At 52.8% G+C, this 27,859-nt stretch overlaps 1 pseudogene; it reads left to right on the forward strand.

Annotated features, from left to right (window-relative positions):
* The first annotated feature begins 2,100 nt into the window (after positions 1 to 2,100).
* On the forward strand, positions 2,101 to 3,023 carry LOC149355690 (aurora kinase A-B pseudogene; annotated as a pseudogene).
* The last annotated feature ends 24,836 nt before the right edge of the window (positions 3,024 to 27,859 follow it).

Raw genomic sequence — 27,859 nt, forward strand, 5'->3', positions numbered from 1 at the left:
GCGGCTGGGATCGAACCCGTGTGTTTTGGGTCGGTAGCTGAGCGCCATAACCACTGAGCAACTGCGGCGGCCTCTGAGGGAAGCCCCAGCGGCTAAGGTATTCGGCCCAATACTGGAAATATATTGGCAAAGGCCGGTCCTGGCAAGGACTCGAGTGAAACCATCCATTTCTAATGTACTTTTCACTCGGGAATGCACATGTGAATAATGTAATGTTGCATAGCACAAGGAACTTGAGAAGGGCGTCTAGTATCTAAAAGGGAAGCTACACACCCTGAAACCTGCAGTTCTAGCTCGCCTAGAAGTAGGTTCATGAGCGTGCAATACGCACGGCCCATTCTCAGTCGTCAGTGTTTCCTGTCCATTCTGAGTAATATCAACGCTTCCACTTGTGTAAGTGCACCCCGAGTTTTTTGTTTCTGTCCGTTCAGGTTCTCAAATGAAACATGTTCAATACCTACCGTTTCTGAAAGAGCAGCTGATGCTGCATCGCGAAGAGGTATGCCGTCACCAACTATATTACGATAACGAGAAGCCCTGAAGAGTGTTATTCAGTCCCCGCGACTAGGTATCACCAATTAAATTGATTTATTCGATTACATAAGCCGAGACAACGCAGGAAGCCATGAAAGAACCACTTCGCGTTTTGTTTATTGCGTCTCATTGAGTGTCAATATTCTTTCGTTTGCATGTCTATTTGAGTGTTTGAACTTTTTTTGCTTCCCTGCATAGTCGCTAACGGTTATTGTTTTATTCTACCGGATCTGCAATAATCTTGTTTAAGCACAGTGCGGAGCGCCATTGTGGCCCACCGAGTGCAGGGGGCACTCGTCGGCGTACACCTGTGGTTGTGATAGGCTGCATGACGTGGACTCCTGATGTTGCTGATGGCCTGCTTGCCCTGAACCGATTCAACTATTTTAACGAGCGCAGTGAGGGCGGTCTTAAGTTGGATGCGGAAATGTTCCACAAGGACGTTCATCTGTGTGTGGTACACGGTGGTGCGCAGGCGTGTCGTACCGAGAAGGGGAAGAATCTCAGCGAAGGTAGATGACTCAAACTGTATATCGAGGTCCCTGATGATTGCGCAAGGACATCCAATAAGGGCCACCCAGGTTGAAAGGAGGAAAATATGCGGCGGTGGAGGCAGGGCAGCAATACCGCGGAGTGGTATAGCTTCTGGCCTGCGGCTGTACCTATGTATCTAACAGTGCCCTTGCAGGACAGAAGGGGTCCGGCTAGACAGATGTGGACCATATCAAGGCCTGCTTCGGTTGGAACAAAAGAAGATTTTCTTTTTTATTCTGACTTCAAGCCGACCCTTTCCCTTTACTTTCCTCTCCAAATTTATTTATTGGTGCTTATTATTTTTAAATAATTTTTTAACCCTCACCTATTTGTTTCCTCAATTTTCAAAAAATCTCCTCAAAATGTTTCAAAGTTAGATCGTTATCGTAGATTCCTCAATTTTTATGTATGAACCACTTGAGATAAGCCTGAATGAATTTTTATCCTGTTTGGATCTGGACCAGCCCCTGGCCAATCTCCCACCATGGGTATGTGCCATGGCTTCAGAAGCAACAAACAACAACAACCCGAAGCCGGAGCCTTTTTTTTCCACGCACGTCGTGACGCTTCCTCTTCATCGCGCGCTCCCATCGTCCAGAGGTGGCGCTGCTGAAGAACATTCTGGGCCGCTGTTGAACTGCTCTGGTCAGGAGGAGGAGACGACCGGCAAGTGCATCCTGACTCATCTTGAGGAGCCCCGCATCTTGCACCGGCTGCTGGCGGAAGCCCGGGGCATGCAGATGAGCATCTCAGTGCTGGTGGCAGTGTGGCACGACGGGTCTGACATGGTGTTCGGCCACCTGTCGGTGCTGCTCTCTCTGGTGGAGTCCGGGGTGCTCACAGACCACCGGGTGAGCGGCGGCTGCCTGGCCTACCCGTACACCGCCCTCCACAACTGGTGCCAGCCGGCCAGGTGCCGTGAGTGCAGTGCGATACGCTTTTAGATGACTCTCCTGAGGCGTCAGTCGTCTCCTGTGTGAAGTCTTTCATTGACGTGTGTTCATTTCCGTGAGTCCAGTTCCTTCCATTGCAATGGCCGACAAGGAAGACTAGCCACAGAATGCAAGGGCTGCTGACGCCATACAGAGGGCGGCAAGCACTCATGCCGGCTTCATCAACAACAAAAAAGTGAGCTTGGAATGGAGCCTCGACGACATCGATATTGGAAGACCCTTAGGCAAAGGAAAGTTCAGAAACGGATTCTTTGCGTGAGAGAAGAAAAGAAAATACGCCATTGCTCTGAAGGTTATGTTCAAGTCCCAGTTGAAGAGCAACAACGTTGAGCACGACCGTCGACGACGGATCAATATTCAGCCGCACCTGAGGCATCTTTATATCCTGAGGCTATATGGCCACTTCGACGATGAGACTGGGGTTCATCTTATTCTGGAATACGTGCACAAAGGAGAGCTATACATGGAGCTCACCACAGAAAAGGTGTTTGATGACAAGAAATCCGCTACTTACATCAACCAAGTTTCCAACGCTCTCCAGTACTGCCACGGCAAGAAAGTCATACACCGTGACATAAAACTAGAGAATATCCTGATCGGTTCAACGGTGTGCTGAAGATAGCAGGCTTTGGCTGTTTCGTCCATGCTCTGTCCTCAAGGCGTTAAACCCTGTGCGGTACCATGGATTGCTTGCCACAGGAAATGGTTAAGAACAGCGTCTACGAGAAGAAAGTGGATCTCTCGGCTCTGGGTGTCCTGGTCTATCAGTACCTTGTCGGAAAGTCTCCTTTTGAGTCGAGCACCGCAAACACTACCTATGGCAGGATCCGACGTGTGGACCTGCAGTCCCCTGTTCATGCCTACGATGATGCCAAGGATCTCATTATTCTAACCAACCGACAAACTGTGTTAGCCTTGTTTCACCGCAGTGCGAAGCGCCATTGTGGCCCACCCCGTGGAAGGCGTCGGGTTTCTGATTGGCTGAGAGACGAGGAACTCTGACGCTCCTCGTGGCCTGATACCTTTTGCGAAAAAATTTGATGCGTTGCTTTGCAAGTGTGCGTTTTTGCGCCCATGCTCAAGGACTATTCTAAAATTTTAGCATTGTCTTTGTGCATAAAGGCAAATGTTGCCGCTTACTCACTTCGAGAGCAAGAATTTTAGTTTCATTCCAAGTTTTGGACCTAGAATTGGGCGCCAGATGCTGTGTTACACCATGCCGCAAATTTTAAATACCTTACGTACCAATGGCGCTAAGGTGATACTATATAAAGTGTATTTATTGTTTTTCTTCTCTTATTGTTTGTTTACAATTCTCAGAGTATTAACAAGTATTTAAGTAATTTTGCACTCTGTATGTTCGCTATCTCCCATGTGGATGGGGCTAAGGTTGAATTCAAGTGAAAAAAAAAACAGATTGTTTTTTGTCTGAGCCTGCCTGCATCTTTATTATGTCAATAAAATTGAAATGCCAATAAAAATGAAATGAATAAAAAGGTCGTTCAGATTGCTGCCATTACTTCAGTGCGAAATGCGCGACAGCAGGTGAGCATGCAGCCTGCCCACGGCCTTGAAACGTCTCTTGTAAAACGTTTTGACAGCGAACAAGGTCTAAAATCTAATTAAATCTTTTGCACTTAAACACAAACAACTTGTAAGTACTACTTACGCCTGGTCACAAAACTCGAGCAATTGATACACTGTAGTTGTGTCAAAACTGTGTGTGTCAGGCTGTAGCTTCGGCGAGTGTGCCTCAGTAGAATGTGGCAGGCTCAGTGACAGCTGGGTTTCGCTGCTTTAGACATTGGCTTCAGGACTACAGTGGTGCCGAACATAGCGGAAGGACGACAAACGACTCATGTTTCAGTTGCGCCAGATTTTCCAACGCTGGTGGGTGAGCTGTGGAAAATTCCCCCTTGGACGGGAAGTAGGCTGCTTGAAGCTTATATTTAGGGGCAGTAATTTCTGGGGGCGTGGCATTGACAGTCATCGCAGCATGTGCGAAAAAAGCTGTGCGCAGGATTAGCGATCTGGGCCCGCTCCTACGTTTCTCTTTGAAGGAAAGATCACCACTAGAAACAAGGATAAGTGCTTGCTTGTCGTCGGTAACACTGTCCTTGCTCGCTGCGCCGCTTTTCCTTATGAAGTTGTTTGCGTTTGTGTGCCACTAATCACTACCTGCTGTACTTGCGATCAGTGGTTGTGCCAGAAACGTAATCTTACATTGTTTTCTTATCAGTGTTTGTCGCACTACCAGTGTATTTTGTGACGCTTTTTGCGTCCCTCGGACCGTGATGAGGGCCCTCAGTGTTCGGGTTTTTTATGAACGTACAGGCTTGTTGCAATGATCGCACTAGACAGAAATACATTTTACAGGAGGGGTTCGGTGTGGTTGTTGCTGATCTTAGTAGAGGCAGGGACATAGCATTGTGGTATTATAGGAGCTGTTTCTCATTCTACTTTAAATATCGCGTTCATTGTTTGATTTTGTTTTTAAGAAAACGCTTCTACGAGTAAACAGTAAAACACCTGGAAGATCTGGTAAAAAAGCTTGTGGGGATTCATGTTGCCCCTCGCCCGCCGGATGCACCCTTCTCTCTCTCGTGGCCTACCGCGGCTCTTCCTCTGGCGGCCCCCGACTAGGCGCAGCAGCGGAGGGAGCGGAGGGGAGGCGCCCGCGACTACGCGTCGTCACGTGGGCAGCCCTCCTTGTCCACCGCTCTGGGTTTCGGCGGCCGCGCGGGCCGCGCCCACGGGACAGTCGGATGGGGAGTTGACAGCGAGCCTTGAGAGAGAGCGGACGCGACATCAGCGGCGGCCCAGGTGACCTGAACTGCTCTGTGCCTGTCTCCTGTGCCTGTGTCCTGTGCCTGTTGCCTGCCGCTGCTGCCTGCGCGCGACCGAGGAAAACCATTGGGAGATCCCAATTAAAGCTCTTGCCTGCGGGCTTATTCCTCGGAGGTGCGTTCTTCGCGGCCGCAGGCGTGGTCGAGCTAGCGGAGTGGCGTTGGCCCTGAGTTCAGGGTCCGAACCGTGCCAGTAACCCCACATTTTGGCGCACCAACGTGGGGCCCCTCTGGAGTTCCAGGTGGGGTGCTAGCTCACGAAGAACAGCATGAGCAGCCCGCGCTACGGGCTGCCGGACCTAATGATGTTGGCTGATGTATGCGGCGAAGCACTGGAGATCTCGAGCATCGTTTCCGTGGCCACATCTAAACCGACCGCGGATGCGGTAGCGCAAGGTCCGTCGGTCGCTATGCATGAAGCCGCAGGCGCGGCTGGCGCCCGAAATATTGCGCCAGGAGTTCCTGGTGAATACTCCGAGCTGGAGCAGCCAGATGGCTGTGGCTACAGGAGTTCCGTTCTGCTGAACGTGTCCCCAGGCGCTCCCGCAGATGCGGGTCGCGCAGCTGGTTACGCGGCGGGAGATCCCGGCCAGCAAGGAAAGTCCAAGCCAGGTGGCAATGGCTTCCAAACGCTCCGCTACGTCTCAGGCGCGTCCGCAGATGCGGTTCGCCAACCGAGTTTCCACCCAGGAGATCCTGGACTGCTCGTAGAGCCATTGCCAGTTGGCGCCGGCTACTCGCTCCTTTCAACTCCTGCGCACGCATTCAGACCAGGTGGTCTAACTGCGTCAACGCCCGCAGATGCGGGCCGCGCTCCCCGCCAGATGGCAGAGGGTGACGCAGCGCAACTTGGTCCGGGAGGTCCCGAGCACCACTACAAGCCACCGCCAGTTGGCGAAGGCAACCCTTCTCAGAGAAAAGCTGGCCAGTTGGCCCCACTCTAACTACGCCCGCAAATGTGGGACGCGCACCCAGCCAGGTGGCTGAAGAGCGCGCAGTGGGTCCGGCGGAAGGAGGGGTGAGATCACTCCCATGGCAGGTGCGTTCACGAACGAGCGGATGCCGTTCGCCATATCAGATCGTGCTCTGAATCCCTACAGGTACGGGCTGCGGAGTGCTGATACACAACCCCCGGAGATCTGCGGGGTACCGCGACAAAAGCCCACACCTGCTCAGAAAGCACCCACGGAGATCCGTGTACGGCTGGATGGCCGAGGTGCCACTGAGACCCCCAGAGCGTCGCAGCGAGAAGCATGGAGATCTGTGCGCTGCTTTAATTGTGGCCAGAGTGGTCACATAGCCAGAAACTGCCCCTCGAGATCGGGAAACGAGGCAGGCCGCCGGTAGCAGCACCGGCGGAGGCTACCAACGCTCGTGAGCCCATCCCCGTCACGTCCGCATTCGAAGTTGGAGAACCAACTAACACGCCTGCTCCTTTCATGGACCTCGCAGTTGCGGGGAGAACCTTTAAGGCGTTGCTGGACACGGGGGCAAGCATCTCGCTAATAGGAGACGAGGTCGTTTCCCAGCTCCGACGGAGATCCGTTCGGTTGCGACAGCGAAGGACGCCACTCCAGCTAGCTAGCGGAGAAGTGCGGTCCCGTGGTGACGTTCGCCTCGCAGTGCGCTGGGGTCACCGTGTGCGCAGAATGCGTTTCGTTCACCTGCTTGGTCTCACAGTGCCAGTTATTCTAGGCCGAGAGTTCTTGGCGAAAACTGGACTGGTTGTAGACATCGCCCGTGGCGGATATCGGGAGAACCCGTGCGCCCCACTGAGGCCCTTTGTCGACCCGCCGACTGCAACGAGATCGTTGTCAGAACGCACGGCCGGCACGCCCGCGGAGGAGCGAAATACCTCCCACGAGCAAAGCCCGCACCGCCAAATGCCGGGATCGGCAGCAGTGGCCCGCTCCAATGCGCCCTCTCCGAGGTCGGAGAAGGGAAAGCAGGCTGTACCGACAGATGTCGGCGAGCTAAGAGACAGCGGGTTTCCCCGTCCAATGCCGAGATCGGCAGCGGCGGCATGTCAGCACGGGTTTCCTCCGAGATCGGGGGAGAAAATGCATAACTTACTGGCAGATGCCGGTGCGCTGACACAGCTCGAACGTGACCGCCTCTTGTCGTTGTTGGATGACTTTGACGAGATATTCACGGACCAGCCGGGATGCACTAGTTTGGTGCAGCACCGCATAGATACGAGTGACGCGCTGCCCTGGAAATGTAACCCAAGGCCCGTCAGTGCTGCCAGACGGCAAGCTATCGACGAGGCGCTCCAGGAGTTGCTCGATGCTGGTCTCATATGCCGCTCTTCCAGTCCCTGGGGGTTCCCAGTGGTTCTTGTGCCGAAGAAAGATCGCACGTGGCGCTTGTGCGTTGACTATCGGCGGCTGAATGCGGTCACAAAGAAAGATGCGTACCCCTTCCCGAGAATAGACGAGATCGTCTCAAATCTCGGTGGCGCTAAGTTCTTCTCGATTCTTGACGCAAGCAAGGGGTACCTGCAGGTCGAAATGCGACCGGGCGATGAGTGCAAAACGGCCTTCACGTGTCACAGAGGTCTGTTTCACTTCACGAGAATGCCTTTCGGTTTGTCCGGAGCTCCGAGCACATTCCAAAGGCTGATGGACCGTGTACTCGGAGACGCCAGATGGCATCACGCTCTCGCATACCTGGACGATGTGATCGTCTACTCTCAAACATTCGAGGAGCACCTCGATCACCTGAGAGATGTCCTGGGAAATCTCAGGGCGGCTGGCATCACGCTCAATCCCGCAAAGGTGCAAATCTGCCAGGCTCAGGTGAGCTTGCTTGGATATCGAGTAAAACGGGGACAGGTGTCTCCTGATCCAGAGAAGCTTCGGGCGATCCTGGAGTTTCCTGCGCCTAAAGATGTGACCGGTGTTCGCCGTTACCTTGGCATGGTGGGATACTATCGCCATTTCATTCCTAACTGTGTGCGACTGCAAGCGCCCTTGGCAAGATTGCTGAGAAAGTCTTCTCCGTGGATATGGGGAGACGAGCAGGAAAAGAGCTTTCATCAGCTCTCGCACGCTATCGCTGAGACGGCGGCTTTGAAGCTGCCCGACCTGAACCGCCCATTTGTTATCCAGACAGATGCCTGTGATATCGGGGTGGGAGCAGTACTCCTTCAGATGGAGGGGCATGAACTCCTACCTGTGGCATTTGCGAGCCGTGCCCTGACGCCGGCAGAACGCAATTACTCAGCGACAGAAAAGGAATGCCTGGCCATCATCTACGCACTTCGAAGGTTCGAGATGTACGTAGAGGGAACAAAGTTCACGGTCGAGACCGACCATATGGCCTTAACCTGGCTGAAACGCCTGCGTGAGCCCAGCGGGAGGCTTGCGCGATGGGCCCTGACACTGCAACGCTTCGAGTTCGAAGTGCGTTACCGCAAAGGCACTGCAAATGTAGTCGCCGATGCGCTGTCACGGGCGCCGGTCACTGACACCCAACCGGCCGGCCAGGACGAGGAGGAGGCAGAGTGGCATCTGTCTCCCCCTCTGCGGAAGGAGCTCGTTGCGGGGAGTGCGCCGTTTTCGAAGCCCCGAGAGCACGTGCACCTCGTTGGAGCGGGGATCCCTCTCGAGGTTGCGTTCAGCAGAGAAGAGCTTGTCAAGGCTCAGCAGGAAGACTCATTCTGTCAGGAGTTGATCAATAGTCTTAGTGAAGAGACAGACACTCCGACGAGTCAGGCCAAATTGCGCTTTGAAGCCACTGGTAGTGTGGTTGGCGCTAACTCTAGTGTCGCTGGTATTGCGGCGAGTGAGTTGGAGAACTTCCTGCTGGACCGTAATGGAGCTTTGCTAAAATACGTGCCAGGCAAAGAGGCCTCGGATGAGAGTTTCAAAGCCGTTATTCCGCGCAAACTGCGGCGCGCCGCTATGCGGTACTATCACGACGCAGACGGTCACGGGAGCGCTCCAAAGACATGGCAGAAGCTTTGTCGGTTTGCTACCTGGCCGGGAATGAAGGCTGACGTATGTAGATATGTACGAACATGCCACGTCTGCCAAGAGAGAAAGCCTAGAGGTGGAAAGCCACCTGGCTTACTCCAACCCATCCTAAGCACCAAGCCCTGGGAGATCCTGGCGTGCGATTTGATGGGGCCGCTGCCGCGCAGCAAACGAGGGTACAGATACGTGCTGGTAGTCACCTGTCACTTCAGTGGGATCGCTGAATTGTACCCGCTGCGAAAAGCGACTGCCCGGGAGATCCTGGCAAAGCTGTGTGAAGTGTTTTGCCGCTACGGCTTCCCAAAGCGGCTGATCACTGACAATGCCACGTATTTCACATCGAAAGTTTTCCGTGATACGTGTGCAGCAATGGGTGTCCGGCAGCAGAAAACCACGTGCTACCATCCCCAGTCCAATGTGAGCGAGCGCCGAAATCGAGATATCAAGCCGCTCCTGGGCGCATATGCGAGATCGCACAGTGATTGGGACGAGCACTTGGACGCCATCTCCTTCGCTCTGCGCACGAGCACAAATCGCTCGACCGGCTTCACGCCGGCTTTTCTCATGTTTGGCAGAGAGCTGAACACGCCTATGGACACAATTCTGATGGAAGGGTCGGAGAGTGTCCGCGAAGTCACGGCAGATGTTGACGACTACGCAAGTCGATTGCGCGAGCGTTTGGCAAATGCCATTAAGGAGGCGAACCGCAGCCGCGCGAAGGCCAGGGCAAGTCAAAAGGCCACTTATGATCGCGCACACAGAGACGTGGACTTTCAGATGGGAGACCTCGTTCTCAAGCGCAATCACGCACTCAGCGATGCAACCGCAGGTTTCGCGGCCAGTCTAGCGCCCAAATGGGTGGGACCCTTCCTGATCGCTGAGAAGCTTTCGCGGCTCAACTACCGGCTGAAAGACCCGAGATCGGGCCGAATCAGCGGACCCATTCACGTGGGAGAGCTGAAACAGTACTTCCAGAGGGAGGTTGCTGTGGAAGCAGAAACGCCACCCGCGCAAGATTGCGCAGAGGCGAGCGAAGCCCAGAGAGATCTCTACAGGCATCGCTATAATACCCGAAGCCAGCGAGCTCGCTGGGGCAACGGGAGAATGCCGAAAACGTGAGATCACGCACACGGCGGCGTCGGTTGGCCAAAACAGCTCGAGATCGAGCAAACGGCGAAGGAACGCCAGACGCGTGAGATCGCGCACGGTGGGCCTAATGCAAGGAGGTCCTTGCCCCCGACGTCACAATATCCGAACTCGGCGAGATCGCCGAATGTGACTCATGCCGACCACGGCAAAGCCTGGTGCGAGAGGTCTCGTGCCCACCCTGCCTGTGTGGATACACAAGCCGGGGTAGTTCCTGTACCCGGAGCACTGCAAGACGCCCGCTCGGAGGAACCGAGCCCCCACCGGCTGCTCTGATTTACGGCCCTGGCTTCAGCGACGGCCACGGAGAGCGGCGCGCGGCCGGGGAGCGAGACGCCGAACTTCGCCCCCACACCATCGCACGGGGCATCGGCGGCGGTTCCGGAGCAGCGCGGGCGAGCGGACGATGGGCGGCCTGAACGCGGAGCAGGCCGGCTTTCGCGGGCGCCATCCTGGTCTGGCCCGCGCCCCAGGCGCAGAGCTACCATCCCGGGGCCCAGTCTCCGGAAAGGCGGCATGGACCTGCTGATCCGCCGAGTTCGCTTCAGCGGGTGGAGGTCACTATTGAGAGAGGGAGGGTGTGGGGATTCATGTTGCCCCTCGCCCGCCGGATGCACCCTTCTCTCTCTCGTGGCCTACCGCGGCTCTTCCTCTGGCGGCCCCCGACTAGGCGCAGCAGCGGAGGGAGCGGAGGGGAGGCGCCCGCGATTACGCGTCGTCACGTGGGCAGCCCTCCTTGCCCACCGCTCTGGGTTTCGGCGGCCGCGCGGGCCGCGCCCACGGGACAGTCGGATGGGGAGTTGACAGCGAGCCTTGAGAGAGAGCGGACGCGACATCAGCGGCGGCCCAGGTGACCTGAACTGCTCTGTGCCTGTCTCCTGTGCCTGTGTCCTGTGCCTGTTGCCTGCCGCTGCTGCCTGCGCGCGACCGAGGAAAACCATTGGGAGATCCCAATTAAAGCTCTTGCCTGCGGGCTTATTCCTCGGAGGTGTGTTCTTCGCGGCCGCAGGTGTGGTCGAGCTAGCGGAGTGGCGTTGGCCCTGAGTGCAGGGTCCGAACCGTGCCAGTAACCCCACAAGCTGTTTTCCAAACTGTGCATGAAATTAGACTTAGTTTGGTTCACATATGTAATAAATATTGTGCATGCGATCTAACGTAATTTTGTTGACTGCTTCGGGAGAACGATAATAAAACACCCTCCTATGGTCTGCGGTAGGCAACAACAACAATTCGCGAGCAATCACACCTCCTGTACCCAGATGTATACCTTTTCTTGTGATTCTAGGATCATCGACTAATTGCACTGCGGATAGTGTGGACATGTTGCGAGCAAGACCGGGGACATCGAGTGTGCAGTCCTAGTTTTAAATTCCCTGCGCATTACTTCCGGCACCTTGTTCAACTTTATTGTCTTCGAAAGGAGCTTGCAGCACTAACTACTGTTCGCAACTGCGGATGAAGCTTTGGGAAGGCTCCGCCCATTGCAACTCGATTTCACTCCTGGATGAAGTGACTACGACCACATGTTGCCCTGACGACAACCTGACAATGGGTCTTTGGAAGGAGTTTTTTCATGCGCGATAAAAGAGAAGACCTTCCATTCTAGATTACGGTCATACGAACACCTAACACGAACATGACGTTGCCACACTCCAAAAATAGCTGAGGTCTTTGAATTTATGTAACCCGAGAGATATTCCAAGGCTCCAGCCGCTAGAGGGCTTCAGTTGACATCTCAGTTCGACGACCAAGCCAAGAAAGGCTCGATTAGTCCAGTCCATCGAGGTAACTTCCGAACGACGTCACGAATGAGTAATAAATTCAGGTACGAACCCTGTTGAAAGGGCGAACCCGTGCTGGCGCTGCGTCCTTGCTTGCCAATAGACTTAAGCTTGCACGCGTGAGGCGCTGGGTTCGATCCCGAGTGCCGCCGGGTACTCACCGGTGTTCAAATGGGTCCAAGAATTCCCCCTGTCGGTTGCTCTTCTGTCCTCGGGAGAAGTGGTTGGGAAGAGGGTCCTGGACCAGACCGTTGCGTAGTCAGCTCAGTGACTCGGTTCGCCCTCAAACAACTTAAATGCGCCATGTGCGGTCCAGCTCACTTCTGGCCTTTATTTTGATAGCCTTAGTCGATTATGAGCCAATTAAGAGCGTGTCTGTGTTTATGCCTCTGCGCGGGAGGGCTTTTGGGTGTGCGTGTGTGTGTGTGCGTGTGCGCATGCCTGTGTGTGTTTGTGCGCTGGTGTGCGTCTGCGTGTGTGTGCGAGCGCGTTCCTGAATTTGTATGTCACAAATCACACAAAATCAATATGTAATTAACACAATATATCCGAAATGTAATTTTAACACAGACTTCATTCCTTAAGAGTCCTCATCGCGCAGAGAAGGTGCCACCTTGTGCTGCCGGTGTTTCCCTTCCTGTGACTCAGATCATCCTTTGGGATCACTCCCCATCGCCGGTTGCTGCTAGAAGGATGCAGGAGGTGCCTGGGAAGCCACCTCCGGCAGCTGTAAACTCGAAAGACTCAACTCCAAAATGCACTGAACCTCAAGCTAAGCAGAATGAAAGTGGCGCGGAAAAAGCTGTAAAAAAAATCTGAGCCTTCAAGTGAACCAGTCTAGTGGCCTAAAACTGTGACCTTTTCCTCATAGAAAGGGGGAAGGCTGCTTCGAATGAAAAGGAACACGGGTAGGAAACAGTGGTAACGCGTTCATGACGCAGAAAAAGTGGTTCTTTGCCATCATCTCACAGGTCTCCAGCTACCAGGGCTGGGCACAGCAGGGAGTCGAAACGCAGGCCCACAAGCAAGACATCACCAGCGCGCAAGACAAGAGCTGCCAATCTGAAACACGTATCAGCACACAGCCGCGCTAAGAGGAAGCCCACAGAGGGCTCAGCTGGAAGCACTTGAGCTGCCAGCAAGCGCGCAGGTAAACGCAGAACCGAGCGCGCAACACGATTCCAAGGCTTATCTCGGAGGTTCCTAGCCCTAGAGGATGAAGTATCGTGAAAGCCACGTTGGCCTCAGAACGCAGCACAGACAAGAGACGGGGCACACACAGTGCTCGCTGGCAATGAAAGACGCCCAATCCGGGAAGGGCAGGGGTAGTGGGGAGTAGTCTGCAGCGCCGAGCACCAAACGAGAGCCCAAAACACGCCCTGGCAGGAGCCAGCACAGACGTGAGGGGGCAGTCCAGACCAGGCAGAACCAGGCCGAAGGCGCCGTGTGCGCACAGTCTTCGGAAGCCGACTGCTTACACACCGAGCTCTGAAAACAACCACATCTACGCTGTTCTGCCAAGGACAACACTTCGAGCCCTTCGAAGGCTACGAGAGCCAGGCGGCGTTCTTCTTCCGCAAGCGTACTGAAGGTACTGGCAGTTTCAAGGCCCTTTAAGGGGACACTGAGGAGAAACTGAAGTAGGCTTACAAAGGTACCATACCTTCTCCTGATCACAAAAACTCCAACCTTACTGAAAACAAAGCTCTTGTAAGAAAAAAAAAGCACGAACTGAAATACAGGTATTGCCGCCACAGGCCACACTCGGAAGAACACGTGTGACGACGAAATAGGAGAAATGGAGCCAGGTATCATTGAGGGTGAAAGACGAAGGTTATGCGGTTGAATATGAATGTAAGATTTATTTCGAAACCGCTAGTGACCTTTTATCACGCAAGTGAGGTAGAAAAACAGACAACACACCGAGAAGCCAAAGAAAACCGATACTTGGCGGCGCCACATGATGCCAGGTGAGTTTAGGCATGTTTTGGCGCTTTGGGGCCACGTGCTTTGATGTTTCGTTTTTGACGCGCCTCGATTTACAAGCGCGAAACAGCAAGGATACCCAAGTACCCCTCCAAGTGCTCGTTAGCTTTCGAAGGATCAAGGTAAGGTTTGTCAGATGACCCCCGCAATCGCTGATGAACGATTATGGCACGATGGTCAGTGATCGCGTAAGGCAGTTTGCAGTATAAAGAGCAGCTCTTGAGTCTACGTACGCTCGCCCGGCGAAAAGTTGCGTGTTGTGGCAGTCAACTTCGAACTTCTTAACGAAAATTGTTTATTAGGGACGGAAGAGAACATACAAGGTAATTAAGAAAAGGTGATTAGAAAGCTGGCGAGACAGAGACGCGACGTGCACCTTCCACTCGTTTCTTTGCGCGCTTCATTTACCAACTTCAGTAGCTGCGCGTTGCTGTACATACCACTCCTGCTCTCGTCCAATTTAATCCATTCGTAGAGCACATTGGAAGGCATAACCAAGTGGGCGGGGTCTAAGGCTCACCAGAGCCAGGCTTAGTTCACCGCGTACCGCCGGAAACGCGCAGAAGACGCGGTTTCGTGCAGAGTAGGCCTTACATTCAAGCCACTAACTCTAATTGCGAGCGCCCGTGACCATTCGTTCATTTTTTGTGGAAAGAACTGTCTTAGCCCTTTACGACCATGGGAAACCTTCTTGACGCCGCATGCTGTACACTGCACCGGCGCCGTTCAAGGAATCACAATCCATTTGGGCCCAATGCCTCGAACAGCATCCGGAGCGCGCGACGCGCGAATCTTGTCCTCACCCGTCGCGACTGCCCGCTCTGGGGTTACAATATTTAATATTGAAACGGCGGCCAACAGCGGAGGGGGCAAACGACCCGCCGGTGCCTAACCTGACCGAACGCCTCGGAGGAAGCTCATGCGTCGGCAACAATGTGTTCCCGTGTACCGCAGTTTACCTCGCGCGAGAGCAGTGCTCGCTACTTTGTGCCGCCCTGTGCGCCGCGCTCACAGCCAGAGTACGCGGACGTACTGCGTCGTCCGTCTCCTTTTGTTCGACAGGTCAGCGCCGTACTGGCAACGCAGGTGGAGGCTGCAGTGATTATCAACCACTTGTGCTGCTGCGCTTGCGCTTGTGGTGGGGATGGCGAGCTGCTTGCGGCATCATGGCAGAGTCTAGTGAACCATGTCAGCAACATTCACGAAGGGCACAACGAACTCTGTCCAAGCTTTGTACATGGGCCTTGGCCTTTCAGCAGCTCTGCATGGCACAGTGCTGGTAAGTACAGTTTACTGCTCTACTCAGCTTTCTCAGGACTTCAATGGTGTCTTAGAACATAATTGGTCTTCCAATAACGATCTTGTGTGCTTAACCGAAAGGAGTCAAAGAAAATAAATCCACCACTATCCTATACTTTTCCATTAGAGTTAGCAGTACGTGATGCAGAATTTCTTATTAAGTTTCCTAACAGAGCAAAACGCTACGTGTGAATCTACCAGGGTTCTCTTTCACACAAAAAAGTGGAGGCCACTGTAAAGGACATTCAGGAGCTTTCAAAATGATTAAAGACATACGGTCTCGAATCGTTTGACAGCGTGTTGAATGGATTCGCCCCCAAAACAACCGCATTCACATACAGTGGCGTGACGGCTCTGTTAGTCTGCATAAGGATACGTACAGAATGTTACCTATCATGTCTTAGCACTGCAACAATTGAAGCATAAGGAAATTTTTTTAACGTGGTTAAACATTGAGCATGCTTTATAGAATATTGTTTTTTTTTGGGGGGGGGATGGACTGGTAATCATTTCGAAAATTTAAATGGTGGATGGTATGAAAGCCTGGGAGACCTTTGGAACCACATTATTAACGTCGAAAATGCGATAGCATTGAGGTTCCCTACTATGCTCTACACAATAAGTGTCTAATGTTGTTGCGATTTCTCCGCCAAAACTCCGAACATATATCGTATGCATAAGTCAACACCTAAAATTTTTGAGCAGTTTGCATAGGATTATCATATGGGATTTTACTACTCCGAGCCTCTAAGCCACCTTAATCCGCCACTAAACAGATTTAATGGGAAACTGCAGCGTGTTTTCAACCTCATCTGACTTACCGAAACTTTTACAACCTGTTCGAAGCACTTTTCTGGTCCTTTCCGCACAATTTCGCAGTGAGGAGAACGAATTTCCAAATTTTCCCCGATATTCGCTCTGCGTTTTCTGGACAGAAAGACAGACAGACAGACACACACACACGCACCCACACACACACACACACACACACACACACACACACACACACACACACACACACACACACACACACACACACACACACACACACACACACACACACACACACACACACACACACACACACACACACACACACACACACACACACACGAGCGCGCGCACGCACGCACACACACACACACACGCACACACACACACGCACACAGACACACACACGCACACGCACGCACACACACGCACACACACAAACACACACGCACGCACACACGCACGCACGCACGCAGACAGGGTACTGGACGAGCGCAATTACAACCGATTTTATTCAACGGTCACAGCACATATTTGAATGAACAAGAATGAACTGCGAGCATGTGCAGCGAAAGGGGACAGCATGTGACAGTCAGTAGCACGGCAAGGCCAGAACTTACATCGTCTTATCGAGGAAGGCTACCTCACTATTGAACTATGGCGCTCGTCTCGTACCCTGTCTTGTGTGTGTGTGTGTGTGCGTGTGTGTGTGTGTTTCGCGCAACTACCATGTCTGAAGAACTGACCAAATTGTGGTTTTATTATATATATAGCCTAGGCTATCGTGCACGTTTGTTAAGAATATTATGAATGTTTTATTGCAATACCCATTGAAATCAGACCAATTTTGAGAACCTGATGAACATGTCGTTTGTAGTGGAATTTTTTTGGAAATAAACAATTCTCTTAAACTGGCGGATGCTGTTGCACTGCCCGTCTTTTTCTATCATTCTTCATATCTCCAGCCAGCACGTGGCAGCGATTGCGACTTAGCTCGGGTGTGACGTCATCAGTTTCTAAATTTCGCGTCACCCCTGTCACTTCTCACGCCAGCGGCCCGGGTTCGATTCCCACCTAGACCCGAATTTTCTTTTATAATTTTTATTCTAATGTCTCATGACGTCATATGACCGATGACGTCATAGAGGCCAACTTCCGGCGACTCATTTTGCAGACACTTCCGGCGTCAACCTAGCCATCTAAATACTTTGGCACTAGTAAGCTGAAAGAAGGTTGTCACAAAATTCGGCGCATTTTAGAAACAAACAAAGAAAAACCGCCGCGGGCACGGCGCCTCGCCGGCGCGAGCCGAACGGGAGAGAAGGAAAACCCCAGCTGAACGCGTGGCTCTCTCTCCCGTCCACCACCGCTCACCGACACGCGTGCGCCGAGGGAATGAGTCATCCACGCCGATTTTTCTAGAACGTGCGAGTCGTTTCTACTGTTAACCGGGGGAACCGGGGGAAGCCTTGCGAGCGCTAAGACATGTCCCCCTCTGGACTCGGACGTCGGCGACGGCGCCACGCCAGAACACGCTGGAATCTTCGAGATGCGACCCCCGTACTCTGACCAATGGGGATGCGCGGCCGGCGAGAGAGAGGAAGGGAAACTACACGGGAGATGCTGCGTGTATGTGCGCGCCTACTTTGGCGCGTAGAAGCGAACAGACGTGGAAGCGGGCCAATAAAAGAAGGCGTTGACCGCTGTCAAGTCGTTCCGGACCGCCGTTTAAGCATCATCGAAGCGCGCGTTCGACTCCCGGGGAAACACCACTCGGCCAGCATCGGACCAACGAGGCAACGTTCGCCACTCTTCGGGACGGCATCGTCGTGGAACTCTGGTCGTCGGACTGCCGCAGTGCCCGGTGAACAAATTGTGTTTTGTTTGTTTACCTCTCTCTCTTGTGTTAGTGCACTTTAGGTGCAATATTGCCTTTGAACTGTAGTCTCTCTCTCGAATTTAACTTTGCACGCGTTGCATTGTTTTGTTAATCACTTTGTATGTGTTTGTACTAGTGATTGCGAAATCCTCTGTATCGTCTCATTGCTGTATAAATTTTGTTTTGTTTGTGAACCTTTGGCTCCGTCCCATTCTCTGGCTTGCGACCGGCGAAAGCTGGGCACCAAACGCCCAAAAACCTCTTGTCACTTGGTAGCTGGTCTCCGCTGAGCTTGCCACGCTGAGTCGAGGGCATCTCCTTTGAGTCCGAGACCGCTACCCCCACACGCTCTAAGGGTGTCTGGGAGCTTCCCCTGTAAAAGTGCGCGAAGTGTGGGTGACAAAGGCCCAACTCAAACGATATATATCTTGGGTGGCACTGAATTGTGGCCCGATAACCGCGAGATTGCGTAAGCAAACTTGGCGGCATAAGGTACATTAGCCAAACGGTTTTCTTTTCCAATTCACTCATTTAATGAAGATGTTTTTGAAGTGGCAGTATTAATATTCTCAATGAAAAGACACGCTAGAAGTTACAACGGATCTCGCAACAAAAATACAAACAAAAATTCATTACACAACAGCCAAGTTTCCAGAAAGCTTTAGGAAAATTAGTGCCTCTTTAGTACTAAATTGCTTTTCACAGGGTGTACCAACCCCCTATTAGATCTTTCCAAAGTGCCACCCAAGATCACTGATGTTTCACTATTCGGCTACGGTTGTCGAAGAGGCAAAGAAAACTGCGAGGGCAACAAGTGGACGCGACGTTTGTTGCTGCAGTCGCACATGCGGGAACCATTGTTCAGGGAGCGACTCTCCTCTTCTTTTTCAGACAGTGGGCTGCTCTTCATGCTGAACCTCTGCGCCAAGGCTGCGCGCGGTCCCTTCAATGATAGTGTGTGCGTTGTGACGTTCCGTGCGCGAGCTACCAGGGCCCATATCTTCGGCGGAATCTTCTCTGTGCTCAACCGTCCTACTCCCCTGTCTCCCCTTAAACGGTCCGCGTTCGACGGCACCGCGTAGACGGAGCCCCCAGCGGCGGCAAAGCCACTGAAGGGGTACAATGGTACAAAGACGCCGGCGGGAGGGAAAGCCAGCCCAATTAGGCTGCCTGGCCGTACAAGGACGCAGGAGAGGCTGACAACCCGACAAGAGAAGAAAGCTGCCGACGGGAGACAAACGACATCCCAACGAGGGAGGTCGGCAGGAGAGGCTGACAACCCGACAAGAGAAGAAAGGTGCCGGCGGGAGACAAACGACATCCCAACGAGGGAGGTCGGGGGTGCCGCAGGCGCCGCCGTGGAAAAGAGGACGAAGGAAACAATCCAGCCTGGAAGACAGGAGATCGGGCGTGGGCGGCGGTGCACATATAGCTGGCCAGTGCTGACGAAAAGCTCGCGGAGGACAACATCGCTCAAAAAAGGGTCCTTCAGCGCCGAAGCCCGGCGGCGCGCCGTTTCTGCCAGCCACCGACGGATCGCAACTCCGGAGCCCCCTCCATCGCCCCCATGAAGGCGTCGCCACGTAAGCTCGGACACCCCAGCCTCTGATGTACAATGTATAATTATTGAATACATCATTTTGTTTAAACTGAGCCATACGGTGTCTTCTTGCCTCTCCGTCCCGTGTGGACCTGCGCATTATGTGGGGTCGTCACACTGGTGTCAGAAGTGGGGTCTCAAAAGCAAATGTCCTCTGAATGCTGCGACATTCATGACTTCAAAATTGCAATCAAAGGGGAATCACGGGGCTGATTGTGGGACTTTGACCCCCATTGGAGAGGCTTGAGGCACCGGAGGGCTGGAGCGGAAAAAATGTCTGTAACTGAGGGAGCTCCCACTCCACAGCCGTCGCTCGGAGCAAGCATGCTGGCATTAGGAAGCGTCATTCCGACGTTTCCGGGAGATAAGACAGGGGTTCCAATCTGCGATTTCTTTTCCATGCTAGAAGAGATTGGGAAAATGGGGGGATGGTCCGATGCTCAAATGCTGGGAATGGCGAGGTGCAAGATGGCAGGAGCTGCTTATGATTTTGCATGGCGAGACGAAAAAGTAAAATCCACAAAATCATTTGCGGAATTTAAGAAGCTCGCGTTCGAGCATTTCGACACTGAATCACGTCATGTGCGGGTACAGAGGTTCCGTGACGCCGGACAGATGGTAGGGGAGGACGTGCGAACGTTTGCGTCGCGGCTTCAGCGCTTAGCGCGCGATAAGTTGAGTAGGGAGGAGGAAGGAGACCAGCTAAAGAAGAAATACGCGGAGGATCTACTTATAGAGGAAATGACCGCTTTGTTTGTGGCTGGTCTGCAAGACCCCGTGCGCCGGTTCGTGCTCTCGCGCAAGCCGAGCAATTTCCACCAAGCCGTGGCGGCCGCATTGGATGAGGAACGAAATGAGGCGCTAACGGCGGCCGCAGCGAGAGTACGCGTCATAGAGAGAGCGGTGCCCAACCCTGAGGTTGCTCTCTTGACAGAGCGGTTAGATCGCTTAGAGCAGCTGCTATCTCAGCAGGTGGAACGCCAGGTTGAAGCGGGCGCTCAACGGCGCCCATTCGCTGGAAACCGGAGACCGCCACAAAGCTACAGGCGCGGTATGCGAGATTTTGAAGAAATCGTGTGCTTCGCGTGCCAGGGTCGCGGACACATCGCAAAGTTCTGCCCAAACGTGTGCCGTTGGGAGCCACAAAGAGAAGCAGGCGAGACACGCCCTAAGCAAGCCTACAGCGAGGCTCCAGATACAGGGACAAAAAACTAGGTTGTCCTCCCCATCCTGATGAGCGTGGGGAGGGAGCAGTGGGTAATGAGGTGGTGGTGGTTTGTGTGGCCGACGAGGCATGCCCTGTTGTGCGTTGCAAGTTAAATGGTTGTTGCATGGAATTGTTGTTAGACACGGGGTCAAAGGTGACCTTGCTTAAGGAAAGCAGCTTTAACACGCTTCGAAGGAAAGGGGATCGCGAGGTGTTGGAAGCGTCTGGTGGTATGGCAACCAAATTTGTAGGCATAACGGCGGATCCACTTGGCATAAGTGGGCTCTACCGGTTACACTTCACTCTCGGCGGAATTGCATTGGAGCACCCCTGCTACGTATGCCCGGACACGGTGTCTCTGCCAAACGGAGTGTCAGGTATATTAGGGCAGGATTTTTTGAGAAAAGGGAAGGTAGTAGTCTCATTCTCTGAAGAAGAAGTTAATGCGGGGGGCTCAAAAGTTCCGTTTTTGAACAGGAGCAGGGCTGAGATTCGCAGTACCGATATTGACACCCGTCAAACAGTGGGATCATTAGAGAAGGTATATTCGCGGGTTGCCGTAAAGCTGGTCGATGAGGCGGTCGTCTTTCCGTGGTCGGAGCACATTTTGTACGCTTATGTGCCTGCAGATGTAGAGAGCGGCGCCGTGGGAGTGCTTGAGCCGGTCGACTCTCTTAGTAATGGCCTGAAGGCAGCCGCGTTCCTCGTGACTGTTAATGACGCCCACAGAGTGCCCCTACGGGTGGTTAACTGTAGCCAGCAGCCACTGAGTCTTCCCAGGAACAAAACATTGGCTTTCTTCACCTCTGCGATAGAGAAACATGAGCCCACCGATACGGTACTCGCAACTGTAGAGCATGCTAGTCCTTCGGCTCCTCCAAATGCGTTGTTCGATCTTTCCCACGTAAAATCCAGGGAGAGGGAGGCTCTGGCTGGTTTGCTGAACGACTACTCAGAGGTATTCGCCGCGTCCCACCTGGATTTGGGCTGATGTGGCGTTATAAAGCACAGGATAGAAACCGGCACTTCATCGCCCGTTTACCAGCGTGCGTACAGGATTCCTTACTCCCAACGTGAGGAGATGGAGCGGCAGGTGCAGGACCTGATTGATCGCGGCATTGTCGAACACTCAAAGTCACCATGGGGAGCACCGGCACTATTGGTGGAAAAGCCAGATGGCTCGTATCGATTGGTGGTGGACTACCGCAAACTAAATGCCGTAACTCGCATCGATCCATACCCCATCCCCAATATACAGGAGACGCTTTCTCAGCTGGGCTCTGCCAGGTACTTCACGGTAGTGGACATGGCGGCGGGATTCTGGCAGATAGCAATGGATCCGGCAGATGCTGAGAAAACGGCATTCAACACGCCCTCAGGGCACTATGAATGGAAAAGAATGCCGATGGGTCTGGTCAACAGCCCTGCTGTCTGGCAGAGAACCGCTGATGTTATCCTGGCGGGTCTTTTGGGGAGGCTGTGCTTCGTGTATATGGATGACATAATCATATACAGTGACAGTTTTGAGAACCACATGCGCGATATTGAGCAGGTTTTGGTGCGACTAAGAGGAGCTGGTCTCAAGCTGAAGCCTTCTAAGTGCCAATTCCTCAAAAACGAGGTGAAATACCTCGGGCACGTTGTTTCAGCTGACGGCGTGCGACCGGACCCTGAGAAACTAAGGTGTGTCTCGGATTTTCCATCCCCGACTAGTGTCCGCCAGGTCCGGCAGTTTCTCGGCCTGATCGGTTACTACCGAAAGCACATAGAGGAGTTCGCCAAGCTCGCTAAGCCGCTCACTGCCTTAACAGCCAAAAATGTCGCCTTTCGCTGGTGCAAAAACGAGGAGGATGCTTTTGGGGCCCTGAAGAGGAAGCTAATGAGTGCACCGCTGTTGCGCCACCCGGATTTTAATGTTCCCTTCGTTTTGGCCACAGATGCGACAAAGTTCGCAGTTGGTGCTGTGTTATCTCAGGTTATCGAGGGTAAAGAACATCCCGTGGCTTTTGCTAGCCGACAGCTGAGCCCCACAGAGCAGAAGTATGGAGCTACACAAAGGGAGTGCCTCGCCGTTGTCTGGGCAGTAAATCACTTCAGATGCTACCTTTACGGCCGCCAATTCAAGCTAGTCACAGACTGCCATCCTCTGAAATGGGTGATGAGTGTCAGGGACCCTAGCTCGCGACTCGCTAGATGGAATCTACAGCTGCAGGAATACTGCTTTGAGGTGGAGCACAAGTCAGGAAAGACACATCTGAATGCTGATGCGCTCAGCCGTACAGCTGCCGTGTCAGCTATAGATGAGTTTGTCCCCGTAGTCGACCCCGCCGAATTACGCACAGAGCAGTGCAAAGATCCTGACCTGAAGCGAATAATCGAAAGCTTAGAGGGCGCACCATCTCACCCCGAACAGCTAGGTTATTTCATTGGCAAAGACGGCACCCTGTGTCGGCGCACGAGGCCAACCAGGAAAGGGAGACCAGAGAAAACCGCTTGGGAGAGAGTCGTCATACCTCGGTCGTGGACAGAAAGGGTTCTTCGCGCGTTCCACGATGCGCCGTGCGCCGGTCATTTTGGCGTAGCGAAGACACGCAGGCGCGTCGAGCGTTTGTACTTTTGGAGTGACATGCGACAGGATGTTAGAGACTACTGTGCGAAGTCTCATTCCTGTCTCGAAAGAAAAACGCCCAAGGGACGCAGGCCAGCACCAATTCAGCCGTTCCCTGAGGTTTCGGCTCCTTTCGAGCGGACAGGTATGGATATAATGGGCCCATTGCCCACTACCACTTCTGGAAACAGGTACATTTTAGTATTTGTCGATCACCTTTCAAAATACGCGGAAGCGGTAGCACTCCCAGATCAGAAAGCAGACACGGTTGCAAGAGCATTTGTCGAACAGATCGTGCTCCGACATGGATCTCCGAGGCAACTCTTGACAGATCGGGGAACGAACTTCGTGTCGCAGCTAATGAGAAGAGTTTGCGAGCTGCTTAAGATCACTAAGAAGCAGACAACACCGTACCATCCGGCTTGCAACGGCGCGGTGGAGCGACTGAACCAAACCGTGGCCGGGTTCCTGTCGCATTTTGGTTCGCGCGACCAGCGGGACTGGGACTTGTGGCTCCCGTATGCAATGTTTGCCTACAATTCCGCAGCACACGAGAGCACGGGCGAATCGCCATTCTTTCTTCTCTACGGCCGAGACCCGGACCAGCCTAGTGAAGTGCCAGAGGGCCCCCGTCGTGTCCCATACGCTTCTCTGGACAACTATAAGGTTGAGCTAGAATCGCGCTTGCAAGTGGCGAGGGACATCGCAAAGGAGGCCTTAAAGAAAGCGGCGAAGCACAGGAAGGAGGTGCACGATCGCGGTGCTAGAGACGCGCCGTTTGATGTGGCGGACAGCCTGTACATCGAAAACTGCCAAAGACAGATTGGGTTGGCTCGTAAGTTCCGGACGAGGTGGAGAGGACCGTGCGAGGTTGTCGAGAAGCTTTCTCCGGTAAACTTCAGAATCTGAGACGTGAACCGCCGCTTGATAAGGACACACGGAAATCGCCTCAAGTCGGCACCGGTTCAGTATTCACGAAATGAGGAGAGGGAAAGCGCGGATTTTGATGGGGACCGAAGTGAAGCGGAGCGCGTAGATAGTTCGCAAGAAACGCCCTCTCCTGCATTTGTTCGGCAAGCGGCAGAGGTTACGGCAGGAATTCCACCGGATTTACTTCATGCATTGCTGGAGGAAGAAGCGCGCGAGGTTGCCGCGCAGATAACGCCAAGAGAGGCTCCTGCCACGAGCCCTCGCGAGTCTCAAAGCAGACAAGGGGTCACAGAATTACTTGGTACGACTCATGAACGCCGATATCCGCTTCGAAATCGGAAAGCTAAGTCGGACTAATGGCGTAAACAAAGCGGAGTTGGGGACTGGTTAAGACTGTGTAATGCTGCAGCTCATAACATTGCTATGTGCTTATGTGTTAAGATATCGGAGTTGCTAGTTAAGCCTTTCTGTCATTAAGTAACACTTTTACAGGATGCAGAACATGCCCGACTTCCTTTCGTTATCTTTTTTTTTGTATGTTCCGTGATTGTGCTGGAAGTGGGAGCTCCTTTGTAACTGTCGTAAATTTATTTCGTCCAGTTTGGACTAGCAAGGAGAGGCTTGGGTGCCGAGTTTCATGTTTATCTGTGAAAGAAGATCAGTGCTGCCCCTGGAGACGCCAGTTATGACAGCTGAGGCATATGGTGCTGTGCAGTGGTGTTGTGTGTAGCGAAAAGTGTTTTGTCGGACGCACTGTGCGAGGCGATTCAGAAAAAGAAGGGGAGCTGCATGAACTCCAATGTTCGGAGAACATTCTTCTGGAGGGTGAGCGAGTGTGACGTTCCGTGCGTGAGCTACCAGGGCCCATATCTTCAGCGGAATCTTCTCTGTGCTCAACCGTCCTACTCCCTTGTCTCCCCTTAAACGATCCGCGTTCGACGGCGCCGCGTAGACGGAGCCCCCAGCGGCGGCAAAGCCACTGAAGGGGTACAATGGTACAAAGACGCCGGCGGGAGGGAAAGCCAGCCCAATTAGGCTGCCTGGCCGTACAAGGACGCAGGAGAGGCTGACAACCCGACAAGAGAAGAAAGCTGCCGACGGGAGACAAACGACATCCCAACGAGGGAGGTCGGCAGGAGAGGCTGACAACCCGACAAGAGAAGAAAGGTGCCGGCGGGAGACAAACGACATCCCAACGAGGGAGGTCGGGGGTGCCGCAGGCGCCGCCGTGGAAAAGAGGACGAAGGAAACAATCCAGCCTGGAAGACAGGAGATCGGGCGTGGGCGGCGGTGCACATATAGCTGGCCAGTGCTGACGAAAAGCTCGCGGAGGACAACATCGCTCAAAAAAGGGTTCTTCAGCGCCGAAGCCCGGCGGCGCGCCGTTTCTGCCAGCCACCGACGGATCGCAACTCCGGAGCCCCCTCCATCGCCCCCATGAAGGCGTCGCCACGTAAGCTCGGACACCCCAGCCTCTGATGTACAATGTATAATTATTGAATACATCATTTTGTTTAAACTGAGCCATACGGTGTCTTCTTGTCTCTCCGTCCCATGTGGACCTGCGCATTATGTGGGGTCGTCACAGCGTCATTAAGGCGGCCTCTTTCGAAGAAAAGTGCACGAGCTGCGACTGGTGCCTCCTCCGAATTGTTGGTGAGCGCATGCTGCCCTACCGGAAATGGACACAGAGGGCGAATCGTAGTTGCTAGAGCACCGTACACTGTTGTAAGGACAGAGAGAATACTTTCACTGAAACCAAAGATTTTTTAGCTAGAATACGTCAGAAGACGAATGACTGGTAGCACCACCACCAGACAGTCTTCTTTTCGTGGATCTCTGAGGCGAGGCTTGGCCGCTATTCACTATCAAATGGGGTTCACGGAGTCGCTTTTAGTCTTGACGTCTTCAGTTTGAATGGAGTGGAAGGAAAACTTTTCCGCGCTTAAATTTGATCTTCCGAGTAATAATTACGCATTCTGCTGCCAAACAAGGGTCTGTATAGTCAGAAAGTGCCACAGACTGGATTTTATCTTAAAAAAAAATTAGATCTCTTTGTCCTCATGTTCCTTCAGGACGCGAGAATCTCTCCTGGAATCTTCAGTCCGCCGTGGCATCATGTTAGTGGCGTCGTGAGCCCTAACCGTTGAAGGTGCCGAGGCTGTCTTGCGCTACGAGCGGATTTTGCTTTCTGCATGTTAGAGAAAGGAACATTACAGAAAGGCACATTTCTTATTTCCGCTGTGATGCTGTAGGCACAGTAAGCCGAATCTAGGGGTGCTGTCAATTGTGATCGCGTACAGAGTGAGATCCGCTTTTTTGAACCCTTGGAACTTCTTAGCCTGCAAGCGCATGGAGGCCTCGGAAAGCGGAGAAGAGAAGAGCGTCGAGCGGTACTTCCACTGCCAGCGCCCCTGCTACCCTCTGCGGCCTCTCAAGTCCGTTTAGTGCGGTATGTGGCTTCTGTACGCTTCAATTCACAATGAAACTGTCTGAGCGCATCATTATCTGCAGCAATGTAAATCATATTAAGCGGCTTGACTGTGCAATTAGCAGATCTATACCCGCAAGAGCCCTTCGCTTTGAGGACAGCTCCGTCTTTCACATACGTATATTTCTGTTGTTTGACGTATACTGGACCTTAGCAAACGACGTTTTTTTTTTAATGCAGCCTCCGTCCGAATGCGGCTGCCACAGGCGGGACAGAACACATCACCTCACACTGTGTTGCAGAACGACATGTATCCGTTGAGCAAAGTCGTTGAAACAAATGTCTCCTATCGGACCATCAAAGCTGCCCATGGCGATGAATGCAGGAAGCAGACTGCACAGGAGATAAAAAAAGAACGTCCCTTTCTGCAATGCATATGCAAACTATAGCCAGTCTAATAAACTATTCGCAGCGTAAACCAGCCTCGTGTTTAACTACACCAACTCTCAGGCATTGAAGAGTTCTTTCTACTTCGAGCTTAGAACACATCTACTCCCTTACTGAGCGCTCATATACGTTGGGAAGCTGACAGGTAGAGAAGGCTCATTTTTTTCCCTATTTCAAAAGAAAGGGACAAACACATTAGAAGCGAGGGCAAAAGTGTGTTCATGAGTCGCTGCCGTCGTAATTTTAACTCTTAGCGGCGGGCGTGAGGATGAAATTCCTGGGAGGGCCTAGTGTACTTAGTGACGTTCCAAAAGATAAGTCGGCTCGGTCATGTTTCAGTACATATAAGGACTAGCAGATAGGCGGTGATTATCCATAGGAAAAGTAATACAATACTAATCAAGAAGGGTCAAGGCAAGGTGACGCAATGTCTCCAGAGCTCTTCTACGTGTGTTTACAGGATGATTGTAAGAGCTGGGGATAAAAGTCAAGGAGAAAATTTTAGCAACATTCATTTGGCTAGGGACACTGCTTACTTAACTGATTGTGGGGATGAACTGCATCGCATGATAAAGAATGCAAACACTCAAAGGAGAGCGGTAAGCCAAAAAATTGACATGAACAAAACTAATGTTCAACAGTCAGGGCAATGATGGAAGAAAGATTTATAATAGGCATCGGAGTATTGGAAGTGGCGAGAAAACACATCTATCTACGGAAGGTATTGGCTGCATGTCCGGATGATTAATGGGAAATGGCCAAGAAAATAAGAATCGGATCAAGTGCATTTCGCAAATACTCCCAGGTCGAGAATAACATGTTCCCAATAGCAGTGAACAGGAAAATATGTAACGTTTGTATTTTCCGAACGCTGATCTATGGGGCAGAAACTTGGAGATTGAAATACAGGTTTAAAGAATAATGAATAAA

This window comes from Amblyomma mixtum, chromosome 3 (genome assembly GCF_055824585.1).
Source record: "Amblyomma mixtum isolate Tamu chromosome 3, ASM5582458v1, whole genome shotgun sequence".
Classification (NCBI taxonomy): Eukaryota; Metazoa; Arthropoda; class Arachnida; order Ixodida; family Ixodidae; genus Amblyomma; species Amblyomma mixtum.